Source organism: Nuphar pumila, chromosome 16 (assembly GCF_984573655.1).
Source record: "Nuphar pumila chromosome 16, dmNupPumi1.hap1.1, whole genome shotgun sequence".
Lineage (NCBI taxonomy): Eukaryota > Viridiplantae > Streptophyta > Magnoliopsida > Nymphaeales > Nymphaeaceae > Nuphar > Nuphar pumila.
Genome location: NC_143264.1, coordinates 19930401 through 19944785, shown reverse-complemented (window position 1 = coordinate 19944785; position 14385 = coordinate 19930401).

Genomic DNA, 14385 nt, shown 5'->3' with positions numbered 1-14385 from the left:
TGAACAAAATCTCAAAATCTCACTATATTAGTCGACCAATAAAATTTTAGTCGACTGATGCTTTAAAATTTTTAGAATGAATCACACCATATTAGTCGACCGATAAATTTCTAGTCGACTGATGTTTTTAAATTTTTTTTTAGAATGAGTCGCACATTCTTAGTCGACCGATAAACTTTTAGCCGACTAAATTTTTTTTTAAAATTTTAACTGAAGGGACCCGACACCCCTTGGATTTTTTTTAACACCCATTTTTTTAAAAAAAAAAAAGGCATCGTTTCACTTCATTTTCACACCTTTTCATTTTTCTTAAAAACGAAACCCTCTCTCTCTCTCTCTTTCCTCTCTCTCTTCCGAAAAACCCTCGGAGTGTCGTTCGATCGTATCCTCGCCGGGATTTTCATGCCGTGACCGGGAAACGCCAGAATCTTCTTGCAGTAACTGGCGCATCTTCAAAACACGTCGGAACCCTCTTGTTGTGACGGTGTATCTTCAGCCATTGCCGGAATCCCCTTGTGGCCGCCTTCTCACCCGCCGTCAGCCACCGTATCCTCCTCTATTTCTGTTTCACAACACCAGACAACATCTTCCTTCTGTCGGACGTCGTTTGGAAGCCGACATTCTTTTTGGTAAATCTGTTTTTAACCATGCCTCGTTCGAAGTCTGCATCTGCAAAAGGTTTAGGTTCTCCTCCTCCTACACCTTCTTCAAGACATGGATTTTCTCTCAGATTACTCCAAAATCCTCTTTTATATGATACTTTTGGATCGATTTCCGCACTACCTATTCTACCAGGCCGAAATGTACTCTTTCACCTATTTTCTCGTTACAAAATAAGAGAATTATTTCCGGGAATTTCACATCTTTTTTATGCCTGTGCAGATACCCTTCACTATCCTTTTCTGATTCACTTGTTTTATACGAATTTACATTTTGATCATGAAACTGGAGTTCTATCCACTCTTGTTCGTGATGTTGAAATCAAGTTTGATTCTAAACTACTTGGAGAAATCCTAGAAATTCTATCTTCAGGCACTCTTTTCAATACTGTTGAACTGAATGATGAAAAAATTTTTGAACAAATTCTTCTTCCAGGTGCACCTCACTGCCCTCCTTTCAAAAATACTAATCTTCAAACTCGTGCACGCATTGCTGGACGAATCCTTGCCCACAATGTTCTACCTAAAACTGATTCTTTTGATTACTATTCCACAGATCTATCTACAACTCTTTATGTTTTATTTGGAAATATTTCTGTAAATTGGGCCAACGTGTATTTTACTAATTTGTGGAAACAAAAACCATTTCTTCCTTATGGTTGTCTTCTAACTCGTATTTTCAGACATTTCAAAGTTCCCTTAACTAATGAAAAATATATTGAGCAAAAGGAGTTCTTTGATCAAACAATTTTTAAAAGAATGAAAATTAAATATCTGCCTCCTTTAAATGTTGATCAAACTGAACCATCAATTTCTGAACCCTTACTATCTTCTGCGACACCTTCATCTTAAGCAAAAAAAAAGAAATTTTCTACAAGTCAAGACAATGATGAAGTTTTGCAGCGACTGGAAGCTTTGGAGCTGCATCAACGCACTTTTCGTGAAGATGTGACTCAACAACTATCTTTGATTCAGAAAGAGATTACTTCAATCAAGGACTTGCTCAACTCACTTTTCTGATGTTTATGTTCTGTCCTTACTAAACTTTGATACTTTATGGGTTGTAATATTTTAAACTTGTATCTCCATTTTGCTTATGCTATTTCTGCCCTTATTTTTTTTTATTATGACAAAGGGGGAGAAAAAGATAAAAGATAGCATTACATTGAAATTGCAGGAAATCTTGCATGAGAAATGCGAAATTAAGAGAAAAAGAAAGCATTGAAAATTGCATTTATGAAAAAGTTTTAAAATGCATGAAGTAATGATGAATGGAAATGCAAACCAATCAATATGTGATATATGTGCTTTAAATGTGCTAACTTTTAATGTTTTGCAGCATATTGATAGGGGGAGTAAAATCTCCATCTATGCATATAAATGCTTTATCTTTCATTAAGTTTGTCATCATCAAAATGGGGGAGATTGTTACGACAAAGAAGCCATACATGATACTTCAAGTACAAGGTTTTGATGATGAGCAAGTGAAATCAACTGCATTTCAGCTAAGGCAATGAAGACATTGAAGAATTCGATGAAGAATCTTTGAAGACTAGTGTGCAAATGTTAAATTCATTAAAAGTCTTAGATTCTTGTAAGAGCCTTACTTAGAGTGCATATTTAGATTGCATTTCACCTAAAAAGTTTTTAGAAAAACTTTTCTAAAAGAATCCCTCATGAAAATCTTTTTAGAAAACTCTTTTCTTAAATTTTCGTGTTTATTAGTCGACCATTAGACTCACGAGTCGACTAATTCTTTCGCGCCATATTTTTTAATAAGTCATTTTTGTCAAATTAGTCGACTGAAGGTTTTATCAGTCGACTGGACAAAATGTCTATTTTTCTGAAAATTAGCAGCAGTCGACTAATGGTTTTATCAGTCGACTGAACAGAACATGTGTTTTCTGAAAAATTTAGCAGCAGTCGACTAATGCTTTTATCAGTCGACCAGACAAAATGTATGTTTTTCAGAAGATTTTAGCAGCAGTCGACTGAAAGGTTTTTCAGTCTACTGATGATATTATCAGTCGACTAATTTTATCTCTAGTCGACTAAGTTTCAAAAGTTCAGATTTTCAAACAGCTCGATAAATAGATCAGTCGACCGACGATAACTGTCAGTCTACTAATAACTAACTATTAGTCGACTAACTACTGTTTCAGTCGACTAATTTTATCGTTTTTCCTGAAACTTCAAAAAGGCGTGTCTTTTCATTTGTCAAACGTTTTGATCGTTCAAAATGGACTGTTTTGACACCCTTTCATACCCTCAACTATAAATATGAGTGCATTCTACACTCAAAAATATCAAATCCAATTGAATTACTTCTTGCTTTTCACTCCTATTCATTCAAGTATTTGTTTTCTCACTCACTTGATATTTTCACTTCAGTTTTTCACTCATATTCTTTTGAGAGATAGTGAATTCGTGAGTAGAGTATTTCAACAACCTCAAAAGCCAATTGCATCTCATTTGCATTAAAAAGAAAGGCTCATAGGTTGTATTGTAAGTTGTTACTTATTTCAATTTTCTGTAAAAGAAATGACTCCTTGGTTTAAAGGAGTTGTTTGCTTTCAGTAGGTGTGTTACTGGAAGTGGGACCAAATTTGATCTGTATGATCTTGTAGTTACACAAGGTTGATAGTGGAAATCTCAAACGGGTTTTGCTTAGGGACTGGATGTAGGTCGGGAAAGACCGAACCAGGATAAATTTTGTGTTCTTTGTGTGTTTGCTTTTCAAATTGCAAAATACGTTTATATTTTGCAGACAATTTTTAAAAGCATTATTCACACCCCCTCTAGTGCTCGTTGCCTCGATCCTACTGCACTTTCAGGTATGACTCAAAGCTCGACTAGACTCTGACAAATCCATCAGAGTCTGATAAATCTTATAAAGTCCCACTTGAAGTTTGACTCAGGCTGAGCGGCTCATCTAGTGAATCCTCTAGCGCTGGGACAGATTCCTTGGGTCAGACCTTGAGCAAAAAAGGGTCTATAACATCATTCGTTGGGACCTCCTTTGAGAGTTGTGTTGACCTCAAGAATGACAGCAAGATCACTCTCATCGGTTTTGTTGATGTGCTACAACAATTAGTTTGATTCACATGTCAAAAATTTGACATGCTTCTCAACTACATCTCTACCTTAGGTAGTGGTTCAGAGCTGCTACCGTATGCCTTGGATACTCACTTGGATTTGTTGCAGCAACTCGACATATGTTAGAAGTTAGCCGTGATCCCAGACATGTGGTTCCCACACGAACAAGCTTTGTGTTGCTCCTTTTCTTGGTGGTTTTATTGACGAAGGCGAAATTCATTTAAAAAAAAATAAGGGAACGTGGTCCATTCTCTCTTATACCATTTGATGTGCTTCTGGGCCTGGGTTAAGAACTTTTGGGCATGGGTAGGCTTGGTTAGGTCAAGGACTAGGTCAATGGCTAGACAGAGATTCTGGTTTTGACAGGTTTTGATAGAAAAATCAGAATGCCCAAATGACACTATAGAAAAATCTCAAATTTAGAGGGATGATTTTGAAAACCTTGGACTAGGTTTGGTTAAAATTTGAGGGGCAGCTTACACGGGGATAAGGAAATATGACTTGGACAGATGGTGGGACAAACAAGACAGGATTGGGTCATACTGAGTTTTGGGGACAAACTGACCAACTTGTAAAATTGAGTTATCTTTCAGAGAGCTCAATAAATCATGAAATTTGGAGGGTAGACACTATAATCCTAAAGTGTACTAAGTCCAAATTTCATACTTAGACACCTTACGGTTTGAGTTGAGCGATTTTATGAAGTCTAACAACTTTCCAGGGTTGGTCAGAATTTAGGTTTAGGCCGAGTTTGGTTCAAGGGCTTCTAAACTAGGTTGGGGTTTAAGGGAAGGCTTTGTACGACTTACTAGACTTATAATGACTTGGTTGGGGTCTTCTACAGAGGCTAGTTCAGTTGAGGAAGCCTAGGGCTTCACAGATTAGGTTGGACAAGGTGAGATCGTTAAGGACTCAGGTTTGAACCGCTAGATTTAGGTAGGCCTTGGATGCAGTCTCGGTTCACTGAAGTGAGTAGACCCACTATGGATCAACACACCTAAACATGAGAGGGACTAGCCTTTGAGAGAGAGAGAGACAAGTTAGGAGGTAGGGACTCAAGCTATAGAGAGTCATCCTTAGAGAGGGACGAATTTGAGAAAGAGCGAGATGCAAGTTCAAGTTCTAATTTTCTTTAATTTTTTTTCAAGATGAGATGAGGCATCTATATAAGCCAAAGGGGGGCATATAATGCCTACACAAGTTACAAAATATACTTTAATTGAAAAACTAAAACTAGATAAACCTAAAATAGGTTGGGCTATTCTTGGATAAGCCCTACTTGGACCAAGCCAGAAATAGATCTCTCCATTGACTTTTATGATCCTTCTTTAGAGAAGTACTTAAAGCCTCTTACACAATTTTTAGAGAACTTCAAAAATAGGAGAGGACACCTCCTAGGGTGTGTACCACTTGGATCCTCTCTATTCTTAGCTTTTCTATTTTTAGAGACTCCAAAAATATCGAGCTCCATATTTATGTGCCGCATAAATAGGCATAGGTTAAACTTAGGCTCTCCACAAATATATCAGACCATTAAGAGGTTCTCCATTCTTAGCCAGCTCCAAAAACAAGGGTGGATGCACCCTATGGTGGGCCCCAAGCGTGGGTCCCACAAGTCAATCCCTCCCTGTTGAATGGGGTTCGGATCCAGGTTGACCTGCTTCATATTATAAAAAAATTGGAACTGCATCAACTGCTTATATTATAACCAATTGCATTCTTTTGTATGATGTGCTTGAACATTCTCTATTTTCTTTCACAACCATTTGAACATTGAAGTATATATTTGAAACATCCCCACTAGGCTGACCTAAGCCCACCTTGAACTTGGCCAAGTCGTCTTTGTGCTCCGTGAGGTTTAACATTTGGCATTTAGTTAGTTTTCCTAAATCAATTTATATTTTGCAATTTCAACCTATGCTTTGTATTTCGTTGGTTTTGATTTTATAATTCAAGGGTGTAAAGGGGGTTATAGGTTTGAGTTTTGAAATTTGGATATGAGATCCATTGTGTAGAGATCCAAGTGTGACCCTTTAAAATGAACACTTGACACCAATTGACGTAGGTGGAACAAAAATTTGGACTCCTCTCCTTCTGGTTTCCTTCTTTGGTTGATCAAGTGAAAATAGGTCCTTGTGACCAGAGTTCATCCCTTCCAAGGCTAGCTCAAAAAGGCTAGAAGCCGAACAACGCGATCAAGCTTCTAGAATGGCCACCGTGCAATATTCTCATTATGTGGCTGAATTTATGGATCACATCCAGCGAGATTCAAACAACTTTCGACAAAGAATAAAGTTGTTCTTTGGCTGAGCATAAACCTGATCATGGTACAACGGTAATTCACGACAGCTAGATGACTGCATGCATTTATGGAGGTTCAAATGCATCAATCAGTGAGTCTCCTAACTAATTTCTCATGTGTTTTGGCCTTTATATCTCAGATCTAGTACAAATCTTGATATTTAATCGATCCTTATCTATTTATCAATGATTCTAGAGCGATTTGTCACCATCGAACAAGGATTTTTTACACTTTACTGCAAATCTAAACTTTTAACCAATTAGTAGTATTTTTTGTTTTTCGATGATGATTCCAGCAACCTCTGATGGAATCCAAACGAGTTGAGTAGTTTTTCGAGATCTACGCATCAAGACCTTTCTATTGACGGTCTCTAATCTTCAATCAAAGAAACTTCCCTATGTGATGATTTTATACATATATATATATATATATATATATATATATATATATATATATATATATATATATATATATATATATATGTGTGTGTGTGTGTGTGTGTGTGTGTGTGTGTTTTAGACATTCGACCATCTTTGCCATCATTTTTCGGTGTTGTCCGGTGACCGCTGGTGACATGCCAGTAACACTAGTATCTTTGTCGCACCACTATTCCAAAACACTCGGGCGCTACTCTAGATGTCTGGTCGATTATTCAATAGCATAGCGTGAAATCTATTGTTTGATCACAACAACCAGACTTACAACAGAAGTTGTAACGTCTACAATTGCATGACAATCATTCGATCTTAATGTTATCCAGTTGATTGCCAGAGTATCCATCGGCGATGACTTCAGTTCGAATGGAACATCTACCCTCACACATCAGATAGGCCTAAGACTGTCGACCGATTCATCGCTAGCAACCTCAGCTCTGGCAATGACCCCCTATACACATGCACAGGGCTTGTGCAGCTACAACCACCTACGACAATGCCTTCAGAGGCATCACCCCCTACACAACCATTCTTTGTACACTTTCTAACGTGTGTTCACATCATTTTTTGGCGAACATCTTCCAAAGTTGAATAGCCCCAGAATGGTTAGTACTGGGGTGATTTCTTTATGAGTTTCAGAAGCCTTATCAAAAGTGTATCAGAGTGCGTAGTGGAGGGTGCATAGGAGGCACTTCACATAGCGCAATAGCATCACTAACATCATCTACGTGAGTGACACTTAATGTGCATCTCACTTTTGTGCGCAGGCCTAACACAAAATGATTGTTCTATTATGAGATCACTGTAGCTTCAAAAAACAGGTGCCCACTAGCTGAGACACTATCAATTGGTATCAGAGCGAAAGATACTTCACTCTCAAGTCTTAGCATAAAATTTAGATCAGAAACTGCTTGCTGGAACCGAGAGAGCAACACAACTGTATTGATCTCTTCGAAAACTAAGTGTGTGGCTGCAAAAATATGGGCTTGAAGTTTTCAAAAGAGATTAGAGTGATTCAGACCAAATTGCAAAGGTATTGAATATGCAAATCAGAGGAATTTGCAGACAGATTGACCACTGTTCTGCTGATGGAGTGGCAAGCATAGAAGCGTGTTTGAAGCCTTTGCGTGCAACATTGAGGCTTAAGAAAGTAATCAAATCAACATCTTGTTCCAGCTGTAATTGTGATGAGATGCTTGAATTTTCTGTATTAATGGTGTTAGAAATGATGATATTTGATGCATAGGTGCTTTCAATCTATGAAGTAAAGGAATTATATCAGGTTTTTGAAGAGACGTTGCTAGTGGAGATATTTACAGAAAATAGAATCAAAGATCTATCAGATGTGAAAGATGAAAATTTGTAAACAAGATTCAACTAGAAGGATTAAGCAACACAGAGTCAATGGTGTGTAATATGAATCAATTGCAAACCTCCAAACTAGAAGAACAACAAAAATTGTTGAAACAACTATTGTATAACAGTGAGTTTACAATATCTTCAACACTCACGTGCTTGGTCAAAGAGTTGAATGAAAAACTGCAGAAAGCACCATGCCATCTTTCTTATTTTCTAGAAACAACACCTTCTATACATGGCAAACCTGAAAACTGCTATGAACTGAAGATGAGAGCAATTCAAAATAGGGTGATAATAATTAATTCAATAAAAGAATTGAAGGCACAACAATTGGTACTGCATCAACTAAATACCTTGATATCACCATGGACAACCCTCCAAGATGAATGACATAATCATAAAGTATGGAAACCACCTTGGAATGGTGAAAACAAAACTATCAGACCAATCCTTCACCTTGAAGGCAAGGTAAGTGGAGCATGGTGGACTGATACGTCCCCACTAGACTAGCCTAAGCCCACCTTGAGCTTTGCCAAGTTGGGTTTAAGCTCAGTGAGGTTTTCCATTTTGGCATTTAGTTAGTTTTCCCAATTCAGTTTATATTTTACATTTTCAGCATATGCTTTGTATTTCATTGATTTTGATTTTATAATTCAAGGGTGCAAAGGGGGTTACAGGTCTGAGTTTTGGAATTTGGATATGAGATCCAAGTGTGGCCCTTTAAAAGGAACACTTGGCACCAATTGACAGAGGTGAAATGAAAGTTTGGACTCCTCTCCTTCTAGTAGGTTGATCAAGTGATCAGAGGAACTTGTGACCAGAGCTCGTCCCTTCCAAGGCCAGCTCAAATAGGCTAGAAGCCAGTATTCTCACCATGTGGTGCATATCCGGCGAAATTCAATCAACTTTTGACAAAGAAGCAGGCTATTCTTTGGTCGAGCATAAATCAAGAGTTGTGTGAGCGAACAGATCATGGTACAATGATAATTCATGGTAGCTAGATGACTATATCCATTCATGGAGGTTCAAACACATTGATCAGTGCATCTCCTAGTTGATTTCTCATGTGTTTTGGCCTTTATATCTCAGATCTAGTACATATCTCGAGATTTGATCGATCCCTATCTAGGGAGTGGACCATTTAGTGGGTGGACCATCCCCCTTCTCTCTCTCTCTTTATATATATATATGACCACTAGAATGTGAATTCAACTTTTCATGGGTTTTATGTTATTTTTTTATTAATTCTGTCTGCTCAGATGTGACCTACATGTTTGGTTTTTAAAGAAACTGGCTCTTAAAATATTCAATTGCTATATAATGCAGACACTTCTAAAAGGCCAGTGTGCCCGTGTCGCACTCCGCATCCATGTGGGTGTGACACTTGGACACGGCTTCTACAGTGTCAGGTGCAGTTAATTGCACTGAGGCCCATTTCTGTCAAAAAATTTATAGTATACACACACACACATACACACACACACACACACACACACACACACACACATATATATATATATATATATATATATATATATATATATATATATATATATATATATATATATATATATACACACACACACACACAAAGCAGGTTATATGTTCCCCCCCAAAGACGTCTGTTAGCTACATCGCATGTTCGAGTGTCCCAATGAGCACCACATATGTAAGCACGTGCAGCTCGTATCCCCATGTTTGTCAGCATCAGTTAGCATCGGAGTCCAGTGCAATTGCAAAGACTTAAGTACCCTTTCTCCCATTGGTGCCATAAAACGATGATTCTAGAAAAGGAGCGGTTGCAAAGACTTAAGTACTCCAAAGATGGTTATTTAAGACCCAGTCCCTACATTGCAAGATTATCTGAGAAAAGAATCCCCCTTGAAGAAGGCCATGAACATCAACCATCTCTCCCTTCTCTTTCTGCCTCTGTGCACATCCAACAGACGATCCTACACTGCTCCATCAAGCACTGACTGACCTGCACACTGCCTCTGTGCACATCCAGCAGACGATCCTATACTGTAGCATGGTTCAACTTGATGAGTTGTGGAGCCTGATTCAAAGTTTTTGCCCTTATAGAAGGGGGGCCCGATGGCTCCCCTCGGCACGGGTCCTTGTATAAATTTTTTTTGAACCTTATATAAATTCTTTTTTTCTTTCCCTCTTGTAACTGTCAAAAAAGAGCAATAAAGTGCTTTGTTTGATCATGGCGCTCATATGCTTCCTTTGGTTGTTTCTTGCTCAATGTTTTCGTAACACTCTTTCCCATGATTTTTTGTTTTTTTTTTCTACACGATTTTCGTAAATCGATACTCAATTTAGCAATTTTTTATTTTTTTTTGCTATGCGATTTTCGTAAATCGCTAGTCGATTTAGCGATTTTTCATTTTTTTTGCTATGCGATTTTCATAAATTGCTACTCGATTTACGAAATTTGCATAGCAATTTGCCATTTATTTTTGCTATGCGATTTTCGTAAATCGCTACTCGATATAGCAATTTACAAAAATCACATAGCGATTTGCCATTGATTTGGCGAGGAGGTGGGTCCTGTCGGAGAGCACGGCGCCGGAGGTCGAGATGAGGACCTCGTGGTGCCAAAACCCGATGAATGCCCACCAAGACGTGAGGGTGTGAACCCCCGTGTTGAGCAGTGTCAGGGTGGCCTGGAAGGCATAACCCTGATCGAAAGTATTGCAGACAAAGGGGTAGACGGATTGTACTTTGAAAGACTCAGTTGTAGGTGTATTGGAGGAAGATTTCATTGTAGGTGTCCCTCAAAGGCAGTGGAGGTGCCACTGCAGTCGGTTGCCCGCTGGACGAGGGCAACATTCCGGCCACTGCTAGCAGAAAGAGGACGATGATCACCATCGGATCGCCGACTTTTTGTCTACCTTAATACAGTGTTTCACGGAGAAGGAAGAAGAAGAAGATGACGATGGAAAGTTCAAACAAAAAAGAAAGAAAGAGTGTTTCAGGTTTGTTTCGTTGTTTGGACTTTGAAGAGTTAACATCATTCTCGACTTTCTGGATAAAGGATATTTTTGTTCTTTTTCTTAACCGTCGTTTCTCGTTTTTTTAATAGAGGACATTTTTATCATTTTCTCGAATCATCGTTTCATGGTGAGAATATCAAGAAAGGGTACTTAAGTCTTTGCAACCACATCGAACTCTAATGCTAAGTAATGCCGACACACACGGGAATATGAGCCCCATGTGCTTACATACGTGACACTCATTGAGACCCCGAACACGCGATGTAGCTAACGGCCGTCTTCAGGGGAGAATACACACCACCCTCTCATATATATATATATGAGAACTGAAACATGAGAACTAGAAATATGGGCATTTCCAACACTTTTTTGGCAAATCCAACCATGTGGATGTGCTAGGCATGGTGAATTTGTTAGGAATCAACCACTGGATCATGTATTTTCAATAAAAAATATGACAAAGACATTGCTTTTAAAGCCTTAAAAATTCTCATTTATGCATCAAAATAGGATGATTCAAAAGCGGGTTCTTATAAAACCAAGCGTATGGATAACATCCGTATGGTTAGATTCAAGAGAAAAGAACAAAAAAAGCCATGAAAATCGTGGTTCACACATTAGTTCTAATATTTCCAAAAATCTATATTCCATGTACCTGCTGGAAATCAGGCCATCCAAACACAAAATAAGTAATCCCTTTCAGAACTTTTTCTTCTTTTTTCTCCTAATAGAACCCCTTAACATTTTGCCCTTTTGTTGCCCAAATCTAATGATTTTGCACAAAAAAATCTCATCGAGATTCATTTTGCATATACTTGCTGTAAATGACTCTCTCTCTCTCTCTCTCTCTCTCTCTCTCTCTCTGCTGTTTGGCTTTACTAACACACACAATGCCCATTATGTAGAACTCTGTTGATACAACAATTTTATTTAACTGATGAACAACTTCTACAACATGCCACTAAAACGGTGGAAAAAAGAAAACATTTAAAGAACAATGCGTATGTAGGAAAAATGATAGTTGAAAGTTCCCCGTTATTCAATTGAAGGTACAAGAATTGAAGTAACATAGAATAATCGGGTGAGCTAAAGCTCATCAATTGAAAGCTTTGTGGCGGATATATGAACGCATTCGATAAATTTCCCTCGCTAGTTTACGGCAATAGATAAATGGTGGGCTTAAATGTTGAGGGATTTTGGGTTTAGATAGCCTGATTTCCACCTGTACTGATAACAAGTGACTTTCCAGCAGATGGATGCAAGGGCAACCTGTGGGTAGAATCAGTGATATAAAAAAAACATTTGTACCTTCTAAACCATTGTAGACTAGTCATTAAATGTTAAATAATTAAAGAATAGGAAATGAACTTAAAAAAATTGAAAATGACAAAAAACACAAAACAAAAGTTGCAAGAAATCCACTTAAGGGGCGCATTTTGTCCCAAAATAATGTGCATGACATTAAAATGCACACTTCTCATATATATATATATATATATATATATATATATATATATATATATATATATATATATATATATATATATATATATATATTTTTTTTTTTTAGAGCAAAAATATTTAGTGGTTCTGTACCATGATACCATGGTGATACATACTCTTGTTTGTGTGGATCTACCCACCAAATGGTATATCTCACAACAGGTGTCTAACATGGTTTATTTTTTATGTTAGAAGGTTTTATCCTGTCTGTGGTGTCGTACACCACAAGATTCTATATTTTAGATGGTGAATAATCAACGGCTCACAATTCATGAATATAAGAGTGGCATGAAAATGGTATAAAAGATCATGTTTAAGTCAACTTTAGCACAAAAATAATAAATATAACATACTAAACAGATGTAAAGGGCAAATTTTCCTTTTGGAGCTTAAAATTGGGTAAATCAAGTGTGTGTCACCGTGTATGAAAATGGTATAAAAAGATCATATTCAAGTCAACTTTAACACAAAAATAGTAAATAAAAATTGCTAAACATGATCCAAAGAGCAGATTTTGCTTTTGGAGCTTAGATCCTGGTGAATCAAGTGTGTAGCCGTAAGTTATGTTATAGCGGTATGTACACGTATATATATATCATCATCGTCATCATCAATGTGGTTCTCCATTTCTTTGACAGTTGATTACAAATATTTGACATTTTTCATGTTTCATATTAGGTGTATGATGTGACTAGTTATTTGGCTGAGCATCCTGGTGGAGACCAGGTGTTACTCTTGTCAACCGGTAATCCTTCCTTGTCGTTCTATATACATATATTTTTTTTTATAGCTGAGGAAAGTGCTGATTTTCTAGTCGCTATAAGGCACAATCGGTTTACCCATACCCCGTTCATGGCAGCTGTTAATGTAAAACCCCAGGTCTTCCTTGCCCACCAATGCCTACATCCTGCTTTGGCCTTGCAACCAGGGACGCACATCCTGATGCCCCTTCAACTTGAGACGTCACAAGTCATGAATATATATGATATATTTTATATGGCACAAATAAAAGTACTTCAAAAAATCTGCGGATTAGCGACAGACACTATCCGTCGATAATCCATTGCAAATTTGTCTCTAATCCGTTTAGCGACGGATTGACGATGGCTTAGCGATGGATAACGTCCGTCGCAATTTCCTGGTCGCTAATTAGCGATAGAATTGATTTGTCGCTACTTTCGTCGCTAATTCGTGGCAGATTAACGAATGTCATGATCCGTCGCTAAATAAGAACTGATTTGATTTTACGATAAATACATATCCATCGCTAAGCCGTCGCTAAAATTTCATGATGGATACGTTTCTATCGCTAAATTTCGCCGCCCAATCAACGACGACGTAGCGACAAATTACATTCCGTCGCAAAACATCGGCTGATTCAATTTTTGAGACAGATGAATATCCATCGCTACATTTGCGACGAAAAATATCCGTCTCTAATCCGTCACAAAAATTAAAAAATAAAAAAATTATTTGAAATAGAAATATCGAGAAAAAATTTCTCGTTATACAATTTATATAACCTGTGTATAAAAAACAAAGTACACATAAAAAAGACATATACAAAGCAGGGGAAACAAATTTAGCACAAGATATAAGTGAAACAAATTTAACAACCCACTATAATCCTCGTCAAGTACTAATTAGTTACAAGTGAACATATATAAAGAGTTTCGTTTGAAACAACAAGTACTTGCAACAAATTCAACACTTAAATCTAATCATCGACAAGATTTGAAGCACCAACCTCTTCATTGTCTCGATCTGCCTCTTCATCCATGCCTGCATCAGCTCCTCCACGTTGATCATCTTCAGCATCCTACAAGAGAACCGAAATGTTAGTATTGATAAACAAAATATAATGAAATAAATCATATGCAATGCACCTAATATAAGGAAATCAAAGTAACATAGTTGAATGACACACAGACTAGCAATAAAGTGAAGAACATTAATAGAATTCAGATATGTGTTCTAAGGTTGTCAAAAAAATGTCATAGTGATTCAATCATGCAGATATGTGTTCTAAGGTT